Genomic DNA, 6,000 nt, shown 5'->3' with positions numbered 1-6,000 from the left:
CCTTTTCATTTGGTAGCTGAACCTGGGTCTCTAGTAGAGCAACAGCCCTCTCTTTGCGAGCGACGCTCGCGAACGTTTGCAGAAATGCGCCGCAGAAGACATCCCACGTTCGGAGCGTGGACTCCCGATTTTCGAGCCAGGTCCTTGTGGTGTCTTCCAAGTAGAAGAACACACGACGCAGCTTTTTGTCATGGTCCCAGTGGTTGAGGGCGGCCACACGGTCGTATGTTTTTAGCCAGGACTTCAGGACTCCGGGTCTTCGAACGATGACCCATGGAAAATTCGTGGTTCCCTGGGTTGATGCATGACGATCGCGGACTGGGATGCTCTGGTTGTCATTGTCGCTGCAGTCGAGGTCATGGCCTTGGTCTTCCGCGCCTTGTCTTGTAGAAGCCCGTACTTCGGTGGGAGACCTTGCTGTCGGCGGCTTGTTCGCTGCTCTTGGTTGGCGTCGGTGTCTTCTCCGCGACGTGGGCTGGGTTAACGGCTTGATGGGGGCGTCCGGTACATGAACGAAGCAGCACCTCCACCAGATGTCACGGGGTCGTGACGTGGCCGAAGACAGGAGACTTTGCGTTGGTATCTAACTGTTTATTTGGGCAAACCTGTGCCCGGTAAACGGAAAGTCCGATTACAGTAGCAGTCTTGAACTGATAGCGGCGAACGGAGCGTCGGCCGTCGATCAACTACTCACAAGCGGCGAAGCACGTCGGCATTTATACTCTTGCCGTCGAATGTTCTAGCGTTATCGCTGGTGGAGGCGTAGGTTCCAGAATAATCTGTACCGTTCGCAGAGTGGGCGTCATGTTATCGAAATGATCTACTACAGTCAGGAAGCTTCTCGAAAACTGCAGACGTGGTTTGCGCTGAGAATTGTGCAGTGTTTTGGGACGATAACCAAACTTAGAAAATGGAACGCGTGGCAATATGTCGGTATGTGTATTGTGCCACTATCATTTATACGTCATGCATTTATCCGCTATGTAATATACTTATGTACATCTTATTATGAAATGTTTAATTTTTTATGTTCTTTGGTAGTGGTGTTTAAATTCTTTACATTTTTTCTTTGCTCATTGGGGTTATTTTTGAGCCCCCTTTACACAATGCCCTGAATTGAGCATAAATGCAGCAGAATTGAGCGAGGGGATTCTGTGTTCCCAATTTAAAGCAGCCAAAAGCACTGCGCAACCTGGATCTGTTCATGACGGAAATGTCGGCGGTACATTCCGCAAGGCTGTGAGTTCTGGTGCTACACAGCACGCCAGAAGAAGGGCGCTGCTGTGAAGATTCTGTCACCACTAGTGCAGCTGCTGACGGAATCTCTTGTGCAGATCTCGTCGATAGAATGTCCTGTGCAGATATTGTTAATGAGTACATGTGATGAGCTACATTGGCCGAGTGGCAGAGATTCGACAACGGTGCTTTTTGCTATCCTTCCTCATGCCAAGGACAAGATGTATATCGCTTTAGCCACTCTTACGTTCGGTAATGCGCGCTCACTTGATGCGTTACCATCCTGGGTGATCTCTTCTTTTTGTCTTCTGTTTGTACATTACAGATAAGTCTTCCGGCAAGTATTTTACCAGGACGCGATTGAGCGCTTCAGTGTACTCCTCAGGTGGTACAACTACGCCTTCGAGCACCCTGACGCAGAAAGAGACAGTGTCGCACAGCATTCGAAGCTTCTTCACTTCCTTGGTACTCCATACCAGTGACCGCACCAGAAGGTAGTCGACGTGTTCGTTCAACAGAACTTCGTCTCGACCGAAGCGTTCTTGCGATGTCTTGATGGCGGCATCGTAGGTGTGATCAGCCATCCTCATTGATCGCTGATTGCTCGCAGCCATCCTGATTTTGACTGCTCGCTTAGATGCTCCCGCGAGGTATGTGCACAAATGTTTAAATTACGCGATCTGTGGGAACTCGCGGTTGTTTTGAGTTGTGCGCTGTAGTTATCCCTGAATTTTGGCCACTCACGTAGATCACCATAATACGTCGTGACTACAAGAGTAGGAAGTGCGACATACCGGAAACATGGCGTACTAACTTGTTCTTGCGCTGCATAAGCAGATCTAATGTTGCTCACAGTGGCGGTTGCCCGATTGCCGTACTGTCTACTCGTTGATGGTCACTGAGACGGGTCGACTGTTCTCGTTCCGACAGGAAGAATTGTGCGTCAGTGATCGAGTACAGAATCTTATCATGGTAGTCAAGTCAAGTCAAGATCCTTGACGATGTGGCGCATACTCATGCTGGGGATTGATAGTCTTGTCTTGTCTTCTCTTGTCGCCTAGGAGATCTTTACTTATAACCACAAGGGGGATTGGGCGCACTGTACCTTATAATAGATATTTTTTGTACAACGCTTGCTAAAAAAGGAGAGACATTAAATCAGAACAATAATAATGTTCCTTTGAAAAAAACGTTGAGAAGTGCAGAAACATTCGATGAACCAGAATATATAAAACAAATTAACAAGATTGAGGAAGGGGGACAAAGAATTGAATAAATCTGGCAGTACCACTAGCAGCGTATCCTTCCGGTTGCCTGAATGAATTTATGTAGCGCTGACAGAATAGCACTGTGGCCCACACCCAACTAACTGGCTTCAAATGATAATAGGGTGGATGTAATGACTGGCAATCCAAGCATACGAATCGTTCTTTCAAGAATTATTCGGTGCTGTGAGGCGACCGGCGGCATTTGAGAAGAAAGTGATCTATTGTTACCGGTTCATTGTAAACTGCACATAGGTTAGTTAATGAAAATCCTGATTTGTGGAGATAAAAATTTAACCGAGGAACTCACATCACCTCACATTGACAGGAAATGCATTTTGCGGTGTTTCTTGTCAATTGCAAGTGCCGAAATTTTTCACATTGTAGGAGCGATGTTTTGTTGGTTCTTAGAATTAACAGGCGTTTGAATCCTTCAGCAGTAATAAAAAGAAACTGTGGAGCTACTAGCACCAACGGGAAATTTAAAGATGCCGAAGCGAGCGAATCAGCAATTTCATTTAGTACTATTTCAGCATGCCCGGGGATCCAAATAAACCGAACTTCTGATAGGCTATGCGGTACTAGAGACCAAAATATCCTGAGAAGAGGGGATTGCTTTGCGGACGTTAGTTGTGGACATACAGACAAAGCATTCGAAATAATAATAGCTTTTGATTGCTGATAATTTAGTTTTCGAAGAGCCAATGCATTAGCCAGGAATTCTGCGAGATAAATTGGTGGGAAGTCAAAAAATCGGGGCGCAAAAGACCAGTTAAGCTGAATAGAAAAATTACCTACTTCAGCCTTCTGAAGATTTTGCGTTGCTTCCCCCGAAAATACTACGTAATTGGGAAAATGACTGAGGAGGTCTTGAAGGAGGCCCTCCAGAACATGCTTTGGAAGTAACTTGGCATTTTTCGGAAAAATATCATCGAAAATTAAGTCAACTGGCACCGAGCGTAGGGTTTGGGGAGTTGAATGCTGGAGGGAAACGTGAAGATTTGATAACAGAGACTCGACGATAATGACTTGGGGTCTTTGATAACGAAACCACGGGCGCTGAAAGAAAGAAACTGGGTGTTTGATGAAAACTGTCTTTGAACAGAAGAGGGGCGCATCGTAAAGTTTTCAAAATGTTTGCAGAGTAACCTGTCGAAATCTAGCATCAAGTGGAATGATTTCAGCTTCCAAATAAAGCACCCTCTTTGCGACACACCTAGGTAGCCCGAGACAGAGCCGCAGAGCTTACCTTTCTAACAATATCAGAGGTCTTAGTTTGTACTCAGCACTTCCGGAAAACAGAACGCAGCCAAACTCCACAATTGGGCGTACGTAAAGTTTGTATATTATAAGTAAAGTATCCCTGCGCATCTCTGAATTCTTATTGCAAAACCGACGTAGCGTCCTAGGGCACTTTCTGCTTTACGGGTGTATGATTCTATTTGTGGCTGCCAATTTAAATTGTCCACGTAAACAATGCCAAGATATTTTAGTACTGTTACTTGTGGAATCGCTACGTTTTGATAATGCAGGGAAAGAAATACGGGAATTGATAGAGGGAGCACAAGCAGAGCGCATTTGCTAACATAAAGGGAAAAATGCAGCCCGCCAAGCCATACCTCAAGCTCACTCAAATATGACGTAAGATTTTATACAAACTATTGATATCTCGGGATGACAAGAAAAAAGCAATATCATCGGCGTATACGTAAAGAGGAACATTTTTTTACGAACGGGAATGAATGATAATATGATATTCAATAAAACAAGTGACAGGACTGATCCTTGCGGAACACCTCTTGTTTGCTTATATGAGGCCTCTTGAACACCTCTTGTTTGCTTATATTAAGTAATTCCATCCTGGCAACAAAAGAATTGTCTCTCAAAGACAATCTCCTGAACCCAAAGAGATATTGTACTTGGGCACCTCACAGTCCACTAATCTTGAAAAAATTGTACTGTGTTCCACACTATCGTAAGCTTTTGCAATATCTAACGTGACTAATGCAGAAAGCTCACCAGATACTTTTGCTAGGGGAATTCGGCTTTCCAAATCAACATGAGCCTACCATATAGAGCACCCCTGTCTAATTCCTACTTGCCTTGGTGAAAGGATGTCCTGACGAGCGATGAATTCACTGAGCCTTCTTAGTGAAAACTAGTTTGAAGTAAGAACTCTGCACCGACTACCAGCGAGAAACAATCCGAGTGATTGTGAAAGAGGATCCGCGCAAGTTGCTGCCCTCACAGCAGCCACAAGTGGGCCAAGTCAACGATGACGGTTGCTACAAAATCCAGCAATTTCAGGGAGAACTTTAACCAGCACAGCCTGAACCTTGAGCTAGCTATGAGCTACGCAGCAGTGGCTCGCCATCCCTATGTCGCTAATATATAACCACAGTAGCACCCTTCGCATAAGTGCACAAACTATTCCTCTCCCCCGTGCTTGGTGTGTAAGCACCATCTTGTCCGTCAATTGTCACGTGTGTTGTTTTGATAGTCTCTATACCACATGTTTGTGTACCGCTGCATGATAAGCAATAAATCTATAAAAATTAATAAATAATGATATCTGTGTAGCCGTCCCGACGGAGATGTGCCACTCGGTGCCACCATATGTGCATCCATGTGAAGTGGTGTATAGCTTCCAAACACAATAAACATTGCGCAATCTTTCATGCATAAATGCACGATAAAGAATCAATTATGTTCTTATCAAGGCATGGTGCATTGTTGACGCACACTGATTCCTCTGACCTAAAGATCGGCCCTCTTTCTTGTCTGCCGTGGTGAAACAGTCGTTACGGTGCTCTGCTGTTGACCCGAAGGTCACGGTTACGATCCCAGCCATGGTGGTCGCACTTTGATGGAGGCGAAATGGCCTAGCCCTGTGTACTGTGCATTGCCAGGGCACGTGAAATAACATCAGGTGGTCAAAACTTCAGGAGCCCACCACTACGCGGTCCCTCATAATACAATCCTGGCTTTAGGGAGGGAAACCCCAGGTACTATATTTAGTGTTGTTTGTTTATTTTTTCAATCACAGCAACGCCCTGTGATCAATGTGTGACGCAACATTTTTCTTTTTTATGCACACAGGCTTCCATTTGCATCCGTGATTTCAGTCTCCACGATCAGATTCAACTCGAAAAGCTTGAGTTTGTGAAACCATTGAATTGCATTCATAAAAAGCAGCTTCGTTTTGAGATGCCAACTTTATGTGTTTAGAACAACAGGATAACAATTTCAAGTACCAAATATTTTATTATGGGACAGCTGAAAGCCTTCCAGTGGGCCTTAGACTTCCTGAGGCCGTATGAAAAAATTAGGGCTAAAAAGATAACGACTGTATCAAGCCACTGACTTTCAATGCAAAAAATTTGGCGGATGCTATATTCTGTATTATCTGGAAATTAAGTGCTCCAAGGTCAATACAGGAAGTATTTAAAGGAGGCTGTTGTTGGGTCATTAAGATATTCAAGCAAAACCTGGCCCATAA

This window comes from Rhipicephalus microplus, chromosome 2, assembly GCF_043290135.1.
Source record: "Rhipicephalus microplus isolate Deutch F79 chromosome 2, USDA_Rmic, whole genome shotgun sequence".
NCBI classification, from domain to species: Eukaryota; Metazoa; Arthropoda; class Arachnida; order Ixodida; family Ixodidae; genus Rhipicephalus; species Rhipicephalus microplus.
This window is presented reverse-complemented; position numbering follows the sequence as displayed.